Source organism: Halichoerus grypus, chromosome 10 (assembly GCF_964656455.1).
Source record: "Halichoerus grypus chromosome 10, mHalGry1.hap1.1, whole genome shotgun sequence".
Taxonomy (NCBI): domain Eukaryota; kingdom Metazoa; phylum Chordata; class Mammalia; order Carnivora; family Phocidae; genus Halichoerus; species Halichoerus grypus.
The window spans coordinates 80,791,147-80,806,786 of record NC_135721.1 but is presented as its reverse complement, the minus strand read 5'-3'; the positions used below and the strand labels follow the sequence as shown (position 1 = coordinate 80,806,786).

Sequence of the window (15,640 nt, the reverse complement as noted above, 5' to 3'; positions counted from 1 at the left end):
AAAAATGAAAAGCTTTTTTTTCTGGGAAATAAAATTATCTATTCTTGCTTCTTACCAAGTGACTGTTGAATGCACTTATGAGCTTGTACATATTTTGACACTATAGGGAAGTATATAATAAATTGCCAGTTAGTCACCAATAATTTCTAATTATGACTCAATTCATCTTCCATCTTCAGTTTTTAACAGAGCACATCTTTTGCACTTGAGTTTGTAAACCTTTTTTCGTGTATTTCTAACCATATGCCCAATCCTATTTTGTCATATAGTGTCTTTAAATAGAAGCACTTTTATTCTGAAATAGCTTCACAGTATTAAAGTTAACAGTATAACTTTGGGGTATGATAAGATCTTGACCATATGGAGTATGAAATATCTCTACTTTCCTGCACCCCCATTCACAGAGGTTCGTTTAACTAGAAGACTTAGCATTTTGGTTGAACTCTCAAAAGCATCTCAGCTGTCGTATGAGAAATGTTTGTTTTAGTTCATGATATGTAAATAATTTTTTAATCCAGTTCCCAAGAAACATGATTGATGTAGGGGTATCCTTTCTTTCTTCTTCAAGAATAAATTTAATCTTAAATTTCAGGTTAGACCCTGGATTCATTATTCCCATATCACCTTTTTTGGTATGCATTCATGGGATTTTGCAGGCATTTTCATGCCAAAATTGTAGTATTTTTATAGTTCTAATTTTTATTTTTCAGCTAAAATTCACTTTGAGATGATACAGAATTTTGTAACAAAAATAGCTTGTTTGACTTTCTATGTTTATGATTTCATTTTATTTTTGTGTAGCCTGAGATTTAGACAGAATGGTTATTATCCCATTTTGTAGTTGCTAAAGCTGAATATCAAATATTTTGACAAGATGTCACGGTAATAAATAGTACAGTTAGTACTGTAACCCAGGGACTTTTACTTGTAAACAGGGCACCTTCCACCATTATATGGTGTTTCCATGCATATTGAACTTATTACTAGTCTAAAGCTGTGGTTTTCAGCTATGTTAAATGCATTTAAAATTTTTTGTTAATGTTTAATATACATACAAGACTACACAAATCTTAAGTGCACGGGTTGATGAATTTTCACAAAGTGAACGCGTTAGTTAAATTATTTTGAATGTGAATTAATATTAAAATGAATTTAATATGGAATGTGCAGGACCTCTTGATTCCAAAGAAATTTATTTATTTTTAAAGATTTATTTATTTATTTTAGAGAGAGGGAGAGAGAGAACATGAGCAGGAGGGGCAGAGGGAGAGGGAGAGAGAACCTCAAGCAGACTCCATGCTCAGTGCGGAGCCCAATGTAGGGCTTCATCTCACAATCCCAAGATCATTACCTGAGTCAAAACCAAGAGTCAGACACCACCCAGGCACCCCGAAAATATTTATTTTTAAACTTCTGTTACACTTTCCTCAATACTAATTTGAATTATTTAAGTGGACTTCTAATTTCCTAGTTCATTTCTTTGAGACTGAGAATCTGCTCTCTGGCAGGCATGCACTTAGGTGAGGGGATACACTTGTGTATAAGAATCACCACTTGTAATAAACTTCCATTTGGGTTTAGACTAATAAGGAATCAGGCAACAAATTTTGGGGTCTTAGGCTTTATTTCAAGAGTACTAAGTACCAGGGCCTATGGAAGCATGAGTAGCCTGAGGGGTTTAAGTAAAATTTTCCCAGAGGAAAGGCCATCTAGGCTGAGTCCCACCTGATTATGAGAATCATCCAGAGATGCCATTCTAGGCAGGAAGAGCAGAAGGGATGAGAACGTAGGATGTTAAGGTGCGGCAGATCCCCATAGTTGGCTCAGAGTGTGTGAAGTGGAAAGCGGACCTTGGCAATGGAAGTGGGAGTGGGGACATCTAAATCAGGAAGGGTCTTGTATCAGATTGGGACTGCTTTTATTGTTAACTTAAGTTTCCTTGGATAACAGGAATTGACTCTGGCAAACATGAGCTGAAAGGAATTTATTGGAAAGATAGCAGGGTGGCTCAGGGGACTAAAGAAAGGCCAAACGTCAGGTCTCTGAGAGGAATAAACAGCTAGAGCAACTCCTGGCATCTCAGCAGAAGAACCTGTGGACTTTCTCTGTAGGCTAATACCATTAGTTGACTTATTCTACCTGGTGAGGATTAGTCTCTACTCAGATTAATAATTTTCAAGAAATAGAATCTGATTAGCTTAGTTCAGGTCCAGTGCCCAAACCAGGACCAGTCACCATGGCCAAGGATAAGAACAAACACTGTCTAATCAGGTGCCTGTTCCGTGATCAGGAGAGCTAGATCTGAAACAGAGAGTGGAGGGAGGGAGGTGTGCTCCTCAAAGGCAATGTTGCAACTGTATGGAAAGGGGGTGGGTTGCAGATGGTGATCAGGGAAGAGTGGAAGTCCAGAGACCTGTTAGACAATGTTACATTAATCCAAGGGAGAAGTGATGGTGCCAGAATTAGGTACTGTCCACGGGGATAGAAAGAAGTGAATAGACTCAGATATTTAAAAGGCAGAAAAGAAAGAACTCTGCAATTGGACATTGGGAGGTTTGTGGGGGATGTTTGAGGAGTTGAGTATGAGTCCTGTGTTTCTGGCTTCGGCCACTGAGTGAATGAATGGTAGAGAAGAGCTAGTTTCAGGCAGGGAACAGGGCTTTCATTCAGTTTTGAAGTGTTTGTTCAGTTGACACACCTGAGCAGACCATGTTTAACTTAAGCACACTTGGTTACTTCTGGGATTCCAATTCTGCCATCAGGGTCCTCTCACTCTGATATAGGGACATATCCTAAGATTATCCCTTTCCTGTCATGTCCTTAGGCAACTAGAGTCTTCCTACACTATTGCCATGGAAATTTACAAGCTGCATCCTCCTCTTATGCTCCTATACTTTGGACACTTCCAGGTCTGAGTGGATATAGGGGATTGTACCTTGCTCAAACTCAAAAAGACTCCCAGAGATAGGAGCATTTAGGACCAAGTATTGCTGTTTAGGGTCCTCTTGGGTATTATTGTGATTAGACAGGCTTGCTTTTCTATGACACTGTTTTTTGGACATAATTTCATCTGAGTTTGAGAATACTTGAAAATTGGGGACTTACTTGATCAAAAAGTTTAAATTATAATTGGAAGTTTTTAAGTTACAGTGTTTTGGGTTTTTTTTAAAGATTTTATTTATTTATTTGACAGACACAGCGAGAGAGGGAACACAAGCAGGGAGAGTGGGAGAGGGAGAAGCAGGCTTCCCGCTGAGCAGGGAGCCGGATGTGGGGCTCCATCCCAGGACTCTGGGATCATGACCTGAGCTGAAGGCAGACGCTTAATGACTGAGCTACCCAGGCGCCCCTAAGTTACAGTGTTTTAATTTTAATAGCATTCAGTGTTGTGGTTCAAGTCAAACCCTGACGGGTGGATCCTTCAGATACTTTTAATCATTGCTTTTGCCACTAGGTAGCTTAATGGCCTCAGAAATCCTCTGGGTCAGTAGTTCTCAGTAGGGCTAGAACTGGTCCCTACGGAGCAACTGGGAACTTGTGGGGTATTTTTTGTTACCTCGATGATTTGGACACAGGGCACATAGACATTGAGTTGGCTAGGGCCGGAGATGCTAGATGTCATGGACTTTGCATCCACAGGACTTTGGTGCAGGTTAAAAAGAAAAAACTTTTATAATTATCTGAGCATAGCACCTAATTCTCTTTTATTTTTTAAAATATTTTACTTATTAGAGAATGAGTGGTGGGGAGGGAGGGGGAGAGAGAGAGAGAGAGAGAAGCAGACTCCCCACTGAGTAGGGAGCCTGATTCGGGCTCGATTCCAGGACCTGGAGATCATGACCTGAGCTGAAGGCAGACACTTAACCGACTGAGCTACCCAGGCAACCCCCCCCCCCAATTCTGTTTTAGATACAATCATGGATTACCTTTACACAGTTTCAGTAAACACTAAGTTTTTCAGGAATGCCATGAAATTTATAAGTTGAGTGAAAAATGAAGTTTGCTCGGGATTTTACTGTAAGCTGTACTCTCATAGGTAGTATGAATTTCTTTTTTATCCTGTTTAGAACCTCAAGCCTTTAAGATAGCAATTAGGATATATTGAGGGGTGCCTGGGTGATGCAGTCAGTTAAGCATCTGACTCTTGGTTTTGGCTCAGGTCGTGATTTCAGGGTCGTGAGATCGAGCCCTGCATGGGGGTTCAGCACAGAGTCTGCTTAAGACTTTCTCTCCCTCTCCCCTTCCACCCCGCTCTCTCTGTCTCTCTCTCAAATAAATAAATCTTCTAAAAATATATATTGAAAAGGTTTTTGTTTTGTATTTTGTTTTTAAATGAGAGATGATTGGTAAACTAATGTTTTCTAAAGTGAAATAGGGCAGACACATCAGGGAAAGCATATGTCTAGGGATGAACATGATGAACTTGCTGGGTTATAAATGTGTTTCATAAAGAAGGACCTAAGAGGCATGTAGAAAGATGTAGACATTCAGTAGCACTTGATAGATTGGGTAAATCAAATTGTGTGAGATTACCCCAGATTTTTTAAAAGGCCAGAGAGGAAGAGATATGCAAAGGCATTGAAAAAGTTACAAAATAGATCTGTGTCCATTCAGAGAGTATTCTGTGGAAAACATGTCTGCTGATTTCTTTTTATCTGTGTGAGACTTATAAAGGAAAAAGGAAGCATGGCAATGGATCCATGAAAGAGGTCTATTCTTTTACCAATCACCCAAACTGTAGCTGGTGTTCATACGGAACTGTAGCTCCATCTGCTGGAAAGAAGCAGACCCACTCTTGCACAGTATATAAGTGAAAGTGACTCTGTATAGTCTTAGCGAGCCACCCAGTATTTATTAAATATTCCCTGTGTGCGAAATAACGCCTTGTCAGGCTCTAGGGTAACAGTAATAAAAATTTAGACACATTCCCTGCTCTCACCGTGCTTAGTTCTGAGAGGCTTTCTGCTTTTAAGAAAAAGACTTCAATTTAGCTAGTACATTTTTGCCTTCTAAGTTCCCTTCCTAGACTTCTCCGTGGATGACTTTTAAGAAGTCATGTAACCTCTCAGCATCATTTTCCTTATCTGTAGGATAAGAACCACTGCTTCTCCTACAGGCTCAGTTTAAATTTTTATTAAGTGCCTTGTGTGTATGGCAGACATAGGCACAAAGGGCATAAGATAAGTAGGAGCTCAGTTCTTGCTCTCACACGGGTTAGAAAAAGAAGCTCTTACAATAGAAGTGAGAGGGCCTCACGGGAGTCCTGATGAGGAGTGCCTGATGGGAACCGGAGAACAGGACTGGAGAAGGGTTGGGATAGGTTTTTTAAAGACCTGATGCTTCACTTCAGTTGTACAAGGATATTAGAGTAAGCAAGGGAAAGATGGAAAGATCTTCCAGGCTGAGGGGCCAGCATAAGCAGCAGCATCGAGATGAGGGCCTGCATGGCATGTGTCACTGCTGGGTTGCATAAAGTGAGTGGCAGGGAGTGCCCAGAGATGAGGATCGGCAGGCCAGGGGATTTAGGGTTTGTTTGCTTCTTTAAGGGGCTTACCTTTGTGCTCAATGCACTGGAGAGCCATTGTGGAGTTTAAGCAAGGTCCGTAGAGAGACCCCTGGTTCTTTAGATGAGGTGCTGGTTGGGTCTCCTGGATTTGGTTGAAGGTAGAGAACCTAGTTAAGAGGCTGCAGCCACAGACCAAGTGAGTAATCATGAGGGCTGGAACGGTGACAGGGTTAAAAATGAGAGTGATGTGGGGCAGAGGGACAAATTTGAAAATGAGTTAGGAGTTAAAATTAGCAGAAGTAGATGGCTTGAAGATAAGTCAAGGGTGACCAGGCATTTCCTAGCTTGGGTGACCGGTTTGGTAATGTTGCCATATCTGAGAGAGGGCATGTCAAAGGAAGAGCTGGCTGTGGGCCTGGCACGGAGGGGGTGACTGGTTTATTTAGTCATTTTGAGTTAGGACGTCTCTGTGAAAGCAGCCAGCAGACACTATGATGCATGACTGTGAGTTCAAGAGAAAGGTCTGGCCAGTGTTGCTAACGTGGAGGAAGTAGTGGAGCCATGAGAGATGGTGAAGTCATCAGGGAGAATATGCATAATGAGACAGGCAGAGAGCCAGGGTTCAAATTAGGGAAGTTGCGACACCTAAAAGGCAGGCAGAGGAAGAGGATCCTGCAGAGGAGACAGTGACGGGATGATGAGAAAGACAAGGGTAATGGCCTGGAGACCAAGGGTACTGATTTGAAAATTTCCAGGAGAGCATTGTTTATAAATGTCAAAAGTAAAAGATTGAAAAATGTCTTCTGGATTTGCTCTTGCCTAGAAGCATTTGTCCGAAGAGAGGAGGAGGGGGTGAGATGGTAGCTAGAAGGACTCAAGATAGACTTCTGCTGATCTAAGTGTGCGTGCCCCTTTGTCCATCACACTGCCCTGTTTCCTTCACGGTACATGGTGATCAGTAAAGAATTGGGACACAAAGAAATGGCAGATGTTTGCCTCTTCTGGATTTTAATTGCTATAACATAGGTTACTTTCTTGAAGAAAATTCCATATGCTGGGAATCTTGCTCGGAAGACTTCCGTTCCATTTTCCTCCTCCCAGGAGTGATCGTGGCTGCTTTCCAGGGTTTCTGTCTGCGGTATAGTCTGTCCCTGGTGGGAATAGGGGGGGAAGCTGCTTCTCACCCACAAACAGCTTTTGTACTTGCAGCTTCCTTCTACATCCCACTCACACCCCCCGAAAGAAAGTAAGTAAATCAAGGCCAGGAAAGTCCTCTGGCTGGAATTGTACAGTGTTGAGTATTGTGTGTGAAGTCCAAACCCAGCTCTGATGGTGGGGCTTTAGAGTGAGCCATGAAGGTGGAGCCTGTGAGATGCCCCCAGGGGTGCTGGCCAGACCCCTGAAGTTTAGAGCTCACTCTGCCTCTAGCTTGTCTTAGGTGAGCTCTTTCACCTCTCTAGGACAGCAGACTGCTTCCCTGTGGAGTAGATGGCCCTTCAGGATGCCTTTCACTTCTGCCCTTCTACTGACAGTCACCATCTCGCAATGCTGCCAGTACCCAGTCTCTAGTGTTGGCATAACAAGCAAAGGTGAGGAGTTGTCTTCTTGTTTTTAAAGATTCACCTATAACTGAGAAATGCTATTATCATTCTAGAAATGACTGCGTTATAATAAAGAAATTGCTTAAGGAACTTCCTTGTAGTATTCTCAATGAGTCAGGGCAAGGAAGTCATCATTTATGGAAGCGGAAGATGGTAATTAGTGTTCCTGAGTTCCTCCATCTCAACCAAAGATCCCTTTATTATTCTTCAGTGGAAACTTGGCACCCAGGAGTCATGGGAGGTGACTCAGTCGGGTGTGTGAGGCCTCATTAGCATTGGCCCTGCTCCTTCTCTGCACTGTATTTGTCAAGGATATCTGGGGCAGAAGGAGCTGTTTCCCCTGCTCAGTCTGCTGGAGTTTGGCCTGCCTGTCTCTTAACTTGGGCTGAGCCACTAGGAAGAGAAAATAAAGACTAGCCACTCAACACTGAAGTGGTAAAGCATTAGAGAAGTAAAAGAAGCTCTAATAATTCAAACATGTAGATACTGTTAAGATCCAAAAGGGTGGAGGCTATCTTTTTATGAAAGCACCACCTCTTTCTATGCTGATTGATTATTGGTTTTTTTCCTAAATATTTTCTGCACATTACAGATGCTTTCAATAAGTTTATGGATGAATTTCTTAACTTAGTAAGGTACATAAAACAACAGGATATGAGTTTTGACATTTAGGGGTGTTGCCTTATTGCTTCAGAACTTTGGGTTATCGTGTAACATGCCATGTCACATGATTTGACTGAATGCAGGGGGAAAAAAAAAAGCCCTCAACTTGGTTTCATTGGCTTAAATATAGCTCAAGGCAACAGACACAAAGTGAAGATGAGGAAGTGCTATACAGTATAGGAAACAGGAGCTTTTAAAGATAATTCACTGGTCTGGAACTGGTTGCCCAGGCCCTGATAAATGAGTGAAAACAAGAGCAGAAGTACCAGAAACGAGATGCTTTATTCTTGAGGTGAGAGCAAGGGAGTCTGGAGGCACATCAGGTAAAGTGCTTGGAATATCAACTTGCTTTTGCAGAGGTAGGGCTGTGTGTACAAAGTGATTAAGACAGAGGAGTGGAGGTTGGAGAGAAGACATTCATCGAAAAGATACTCGTCTAAACTTGCATATCCAGTAACAGGAACAGTCTTGGGTAAGTTGTAGTAGCTTTTAGCCATACTAATTAAATTTTTCTTTTTGCTGCTACAAAGTGTAATGATTGTGGTTCTTACTTCCTGCCAGTGCATATTTAATTACGGAGTATATGTAAAAGCAACTTTATGTTTTATTGGTTTCAGAGAGGGAGAGGAAGGGAGACTTATATTTGCAGAGAAAACATTAACAACCTTTTTTTTTTTTTAATTGTTATTTATTTATTTGACAGAGAGAGACACAGTGAGAGAGGGAACACAAGCAGGGGGAGTAGGAGAGGGAGAAGCAGGCTTCCTGCTGAACATTAACAACCTTGATAGTGTTTAGTGCCATATAGTTTATGGTCCTGCAGAGACATAGAGTATTTTTATAGTAATGCTTCCTATCATTTTATTACATTAAATATTTTTAACCAAAATTCTGTGTAGGGTCTTAAACAATCATATACTGTTTAACATTATGGTTAGTGAATATGTGTCTTGCCATGTGTGGAAAAAGCAACTATAACTATTTGAGTTACTTATTCATTAACCTGTGTAAGTCTGTGTAAAACTAGCAGGCCAGGGGCGCCTGGGTGGCTCAGTCAGTTCAGCGTCTGCCTTCAGCTCAGGTCATGATCCCAGAGTCCTGGGATCAAGTCCGGAGTCAGGCTCCCTGCTCAGCGGGGGAGTCTGCTTCTCCCTCTCCCTCGGGCCCTCTCCTTGCTTGTGTGCTCTCTCTCTCTCACTCTCCCTCTCTCAACTAAATAAATAAAAATCTTTTTAAAAAATCATTTAAAAAAACTAGCAGGCCGTTTGAAAAGCAACCTTAATGCACCAAATCTACATTTGTAAAACATTTATTGAGAGATGATTATTCATCCTAAAAGGATCTTGTGCCTTACACAAGATCTGCCTTACACAGTGAACTTCCTTAGAGATTTAAAGGTATTTATGAAAACATTTATTTCTCAGTCAATCTCCAGGAGCATTGTAATCTTGAGAGGAACATAGCTGTGATAGAGAATGGGGTGATGTATAAGGGACTTTCTTATTTTATATAGGTTATATATTTGTAGATATATGTTTTTTACATATAAACACATAGTCATGAAATATGGAATAGTTATAGCATTAGGAAAACAATTATTTTTTTCAAGGATAAGGAAGAAAAAGTTAAAAAGAGGATGATCACTTTGCTTAAGTGCTTATAAGCCATGCAACAACAAGGTACTGTTGCATGGCTTATAAAATAAAAACATGAATAAGAAACTTTGGATAAACGTACACCCAGTAGTGTTAAAAAAATTACATACAAATAACCAGGCATAATCAGATCAGCATGAGTACTGTCAAGTTTTAGGGGATAACCAAAAGGAGAAGTGACCTGTAATTCTCAGGGACAGCACCATTTAGTTGATTATTAAATTGGGCTTTGAAGAATGAGTAAATTTCAACATTTAAAAAATGATGGGAAAGGGTGTTCTTCTAGCCAGAGTTGGTGACATCTTGAGCAAAGATTTGTAGGTCAGTTTTACTTCTCTGTTCAGAATTTTCCATTGCCTTTCCATCTCACCTAGAATGGACCTGGAGTCCTTATTCTGGTTTGCAAGAGCATACTTGATGTGCACCCTGCCCTTGGTTCCTCTTTCTTTCAGATACCATGTCTTTCCTGCCCTTTTCCGCTAGACTCTAAGATCCATGAAGCAGGGGCTTTGTCTTTCATGTTCCCTCCTGTATTCCCCATGCCTAGAACTCTAAATGCTCAGTAAACAAGTATAGGATGAATCCAAGAAATTCAGAGGCATCTAATGTGCTAGGACATAAGATGTGTTTGTGGGGGGCACCTGGGTGGCTCAGTCGTTAAGCGTCCGCCTTCAGCTTGGGTCATGATCCCAGGGTCCTGGGATTGAGCCCCACATCAGGTTCCCTGCTCTATCGGAAGCCTGCTTCTCCCTCTCCCACTCCCCCTGCTTGTGGTTCCCTCTCTCGCTGTGTCTCTGTCAAATAAATAAAATCTTTAAAAAAAGATGTATTTGTGGGATAACAGTGATAGGGAGTGCACATGGAGTACTGGTCTTGAATGCATTATAAAGTTTTGGGGTGATTTTGCAGGGAAGGGATATGGTAACATTGCAGTGTGGAGGATGGACTTGGAGAATCAGAGAGTGGAGATTGTAACACCATATGAAAGGTTGTATGGACAGTTCCTTCACACAGTTGACATTTGACTCATTTGCTCCATGCTAAGCACTGTGTTCAGTTCTGGGGATACAAAGATGACTGAGAAATAGTTCCAGTTGGTAGGAGCAGATGTGTGAACATCCTGCAGTAGAGGTATCAATGAAGTGATGTGATGGGCACTTGAACCAGGGCTTTACCATGGGTAGCAAGGAGTATTAAGTCTCATTGACAGTTTCTTGATGTCAGCAGCTGCAGGAGTTCCCAGAGAAAAAAAAGAAGCTGTTAAGGGAACTTCAAAAAGTGTCTTTAGTCTTATATATATATTTTTAATGCAGAGACATTACCATGATTTTGAATTACATCTTGCCTAGAAGTTCTTATCAATACATTGATTGACCCATTCATTCGCTAGAAGAAAGATGCATATAGGAACAGCGCCTCTATAACTGCCTCTACCCAGTGTCTATAGTAGGTCAGATTTTAGCTCCATGGGAGTGCATCACTTTTGGGGCATAGTTTACCAGTCCACAGAATGGAGATGATGTCCTACAGAGTGGCTAATTGAATTAAATGAGGTGATGTATAAGAAAGTATTTTATATACCAAACTTTGCTACAGGTATATGGTGGTATTGTTGGGGGTGAGGATGGGTACTCTCCCACCCCAGATGAGAGTTTGGGATAGGATATATAGAACATGGGAAAATTGAAAAATGAGTTTTACCAAATATTCTGGGCTGGGGGGAAAGAAGAGGCAGATATTCTCTTAGTAATGTATTTATGGGGCTTAAAAACTATGCAAAAGGAAGTTTGCAGCCTGAGGAACTATTTGGACACCTAGTTCTTTGTGTTCAGCCATTCGTGATCTTTCTTGTCACTAATTTGACAGTTTCAGACCTGTAAGAAGAAACTGCCTTTCTCATTCATGTATTTATTCACTGAGTCTGTTTATCCTTCAAACACTTTGGTATAGTTGAAAGACTGGGTTTTAGAGCTACCAGACATGGGTTCAGATCTCCCTTCTGCCACTTGTATGATTCTTTTTTTTTTTTTTTTTAAGATTTTATTTATTTATTTGACAGGGCACAAGCAGGGGGAGCGACAGGCAGAGGAAGAGGGAGAAGCAGGCCCCTGCAGAGCAAGGAGCCTGATATGGGGCTTGATCCCAGGACCCCAGGATCATGACCTGAGCCAAAGGCAAATGCCTAACCAACTGAGCCACCCAGGCACCCCCACTTGTATGATTCTTAATAAATTATAAAATATCTGAGTCATAAGATTCCTCATCTGTAAATGGCAGTAATTCCTAATCTGTAGGTAGTGATGATTAATTGACATGTACAAGGATCCTAGCTTGATATTTGGTGGGATTTAGGTGGTCAAGAAACATTCCTTCCTCTCTTCTTTTTTTTTTGTAGTAAAATACATATACCATAGAATGTGCCATTTTAACCATTTTTAAGTGTAAAAATCAGTGGCATTAATTACATTCATGATGTACAACTATCACCACTATCTATTTTATTTATTTTTTATTTTTATTTTTTTAAAGATTTTATTATTTATTTGACAGAGCAGAGACACAGCAAGAGAAGGAACACAAGCAGGGGGAGAAGCAGACTCCCTGTGGAGCTGGGAGTCTGATATGGGGCTCAATCCCAGGACCCTGGGATCATGACCTGAGCCGAAGGCAGATGCTTAACGACTGAGCCACCCAGGCGCCCCTACCACTATCTATTTTAAAAACTTTTCATCATCCCAATCAGATACTCCATATCCCATTAAGCATTAACTCCCCATTCTTTCCTCCTAGGCCATGATAACTTTTAATACACTTTCTGTCTTTATGAATTTGCCTCCTGTGTATTTATATAAGTGGACTTATATAACATAAGACCTGTGTCTGGCTTCTTTCACTTAGTATAATGTTTTTGAGGTTCATCCATATTGTAGCACGTGCCAGAACTTCTTTTTATGGACGAAGATTATTGCATTCTATGAGTATACCACATTTTGTTTATCCATTCATCTGTGGAAGGACACTTGGGTTGTTCCCACCTTTCAGCTATTATGAATAATGCTGTTGTGAACACGAGAGTACAGGTATATGTTTGAATCCCAGTTTTCAGTTCTTTGGGGTATATGCCCAGAATTGGAATTGCTGAGCCATATGGTAATTCTATGTTTAACTTTTTGAGGGACCACCAAACTGTTTCCCCTCTTTGTTTTTTATTTTACTCTGCATCATTTATACATGTCTCCTTTAAGATCCAGAACTACTAGAGCTCAAGGTTGAAAGAAACCAAATTCTATTGAGTATTCGATGATCTTCATTATTTTTCTCTCTTTCTAAACAAATGTGAACCTCTCCAAACTCTCCTATTGCCTGACTACCACTGCAGAGATTTTCTTCTCTCTCTTTTGTTCTTTTCTTTCTTCAGTCTGCTCCCCTTCTCTTATGTTTTCTTTCCCTCTCCCCCTCTGATTCTGTCACCATCCCCCATTTTTCTAAAGGGAGGAAATCTGTCATGAGCTGGTCCTTCTTCTCCATCCCCCAGCCTCACTCGGACCTGGAGTTATTGTCCTCCTTACGGAAAGTGTCCTAGAGGTGAGATGCGATCAAGAGGCTAGATCACATTGATGCATAATAAACTTCTTTAAACCAGACTTTCAGAAGGATTGGCATTTATAATAAATAATGGCAAGTATTTGGGGAAAGTTGGGTAAAAAATAAGAAAATAGCATCATCCAAGAGAGGAATTGTTTTCAGGGTTGCCAGCTCAGCACACTCTTAGCAACAGCTTGAAGGAAATCATAAAAGAAATTTTCACAGACGAATCAGCCAGAAATAAACCCCAGACTGCCAAATCAGATGTGATTTCGTAGTCAAAGAAAGTGCTTTACATACCCTGTAATCCTGATTGGCCTGGTCAGTAATTGGAAGTCAGTATTCAGTTTGACTTTACTTATATCTCAGACCGTTATAAAGGTCTTCATTCATTGCATATCTGATGAGACACTAGTGGGAAAAAAGGATGTATCCATGCATCTTAGGAGAATGGAGTGTACACACATGAAGTAGCTAAAGTTAGAACTAAGCTACATTTAAATTTAGTCGGTAGTAATGAGCGATTGATAATGGTCCTAAGGAGAAAATGAGCCGCAGCCAGAATTTTGACCTTAATTTTAATGATTTATTAACACATGGACCAGTAGAGAGGTGAAGGGAAGAATATGGCAGGTAAATGGACGATGGGAATAGATAATGCAGCTGTGGGGAAGGGAATAGATTTTGCCTAGAAGGCACCCCACAGCAGGGTGATTCTATGGAAGTAATTAGAGTGGAAAGGAAGGAAAAAAGAGAATTGTGATCCAGACTTTCCATGACTAACCCCAAGATGACTACATCAGCAACTCAACATGTCCACAGGGTTTCTAAGACCCTCAAAGAAAGGGAAGTAACATTTACTGAGAATACACTTTGTGCTGGTAAATGCTAAATGCTTTCCTTCTGTTTGATAGTGCTTGAGCCCGTGAGGGGGTTTTATTATGCCCAAATTTATAGATGAAGAATCTATCCTGCAGGTGAGGAAATTTACCTTGCCTAATAAGAGATGGAGTCTAGACTGCCACTCCCCCTTGTTTTCTGGGCTACATTTCTTTATTCCATAACAAGGCTTATTATATTATCTAAATTGGTGTTATCCAGTAAACACATAACATGAGCCACATCATGTGTATAGTTTAAAATTTTCTAGTAGCCATGTACAAAAAGAAACAGGTGAAATTAATTTTTTTAAAAGATCTTATTTGTTTATTTGAGAGAGAGAGCACGAGCATGCACGAGCAGTGGGGAGGGGCAGAGGGAGAGGGAGAAGCAGACTCCCCACTGAGCAGGGAGCCTGACTTGAGGCTTGATTCCAGGACCCTGGGATCTTGACCTGAGCCGAAGGCAGAAGACGTTTAACCGACTGAGCCACCCAGGCGCCCAGGTGAAAAATTAATTTTCATAATATACTTTATTTAACTCCATACACCAAGCAGTTGTCATGTCCAAACTGTAAACATATCGTGTAATATATTAAAACTATTGAGATATTTTACATTTTTGTGAGCTAAGTCTTTGAAATCCCAAGTCCATTTTATACTTAATAGCACATCTCAATTTCGGCGAGTCACATTTTAAGTTGCTGCATGTGGGTAGTGGCTACCCAGTTAGTGTGGGTCCAAGAAGGGTATTGAGACTCATCCTAAAAAATCAAGGGTGGAGGCTCTGCCTTGAAGTCATTGGGAGGAAATAAGATGGGGCAAGAGAGCAGCTTCTCTTAAGATAGAAAACTATAGAAGAAAAGTACCATACATGAAAGGCAGGACTGCTCTTTAAAAGCAAATAAAAACATAGAGTATAACATTCAGAGTTGTCGAGTCATTGTGTTGTATGCCTGAAACTAATGTAAACACTGTGTGTCAACTATGCTTAAATAAAAAATTAAAATTAAGAAAGTAAACGGGGCGCCTAGGTGGCTCAGTTGGTTAAGCATCTGCCTTTGGCTCAGGTCATGATCTCAGGGTCCTGGGATCGAGTCCCACATCGGTCTCCCTGCTCAGCCAGGAATCTGCTTCTCTCTCTCCCTCTGTCACTACCCCTGCTTGTGCGCTCTCTCTCTTTCTGTCTGTCAAATAAATAAAATCTTTTCTAAAAATTAAAAAGTAAAAAATAAAATTAAATTAAGAAAGTAAAGATGTGGGGCACCTGGCTGGCTCAGTTGGTGGAGCATGTGACTCTTGATCTCTGGGTTGTAAGTTCAAGCCCCACAAAGGATAGAGAGATTACATAAAAATAAAATCTTAAAAAAAAAAAAAAGTCATTACTGTATCGTGTAAGGCATATTACTGACCAAAGGGCCATTTATGGAGGGCGGTAAAGTCATACCAATCTTTATCACTACCACCAGTAACGACCACAGGAAAACTACGGCATTAAGTGCTAGATGCTGAACCATATTTAGTCAGGGGAATAACATGTCTTGGCAAATCTACTAACCATTAAGAATGGAACCACAGCTTTTTTTTTTTTTATGTTATGTTAATCATCATACATTACATGTGATTAGTTTTTGATGTAGTGTTCCATGATTCGTTGTTTGCGTATAACACCCAGTGCTCCATTCAGTACGTGCCCTCTTTAATACCCATCACCAGGCTAACCCATCCCCCCACCCCCCTCCCCTCTAGAAC

General features: G+C 40.8%; 1 protein-coding gene across 6 annotated transcripts in view; it reads left to right on the top strand.

Annotated features, from left to right (window-relative positions):
• The window catches only part of LIMS1 (LIM zinc finger domain containing 1), a 157,117-nt gene that overhangs the window by 56,494 nt on the left and 84,983 nt on the right, over positions 1-15,640 (top strand). Inside the window, exon 2 of one of the 6 annotated variants that reach the window (XM_078056688.1) lies at positions 6,967-7,095. The exons of 2 other annotated variants lie outside the window; for them this stretch is intronic. The gene's annotated coding sequence lies outside the window, so the exon portion shown is untranslated. Of the gene's footprint in view, positions 1-6,966; positions 7,096-7,878; positions 8,243-15,640 lie in introns of those variants that run through there. 3 more of the 6 variants (XM_078056689.1, XM_078056686.1, XM_078056685.1) reach the window with 3 other exon arrangements.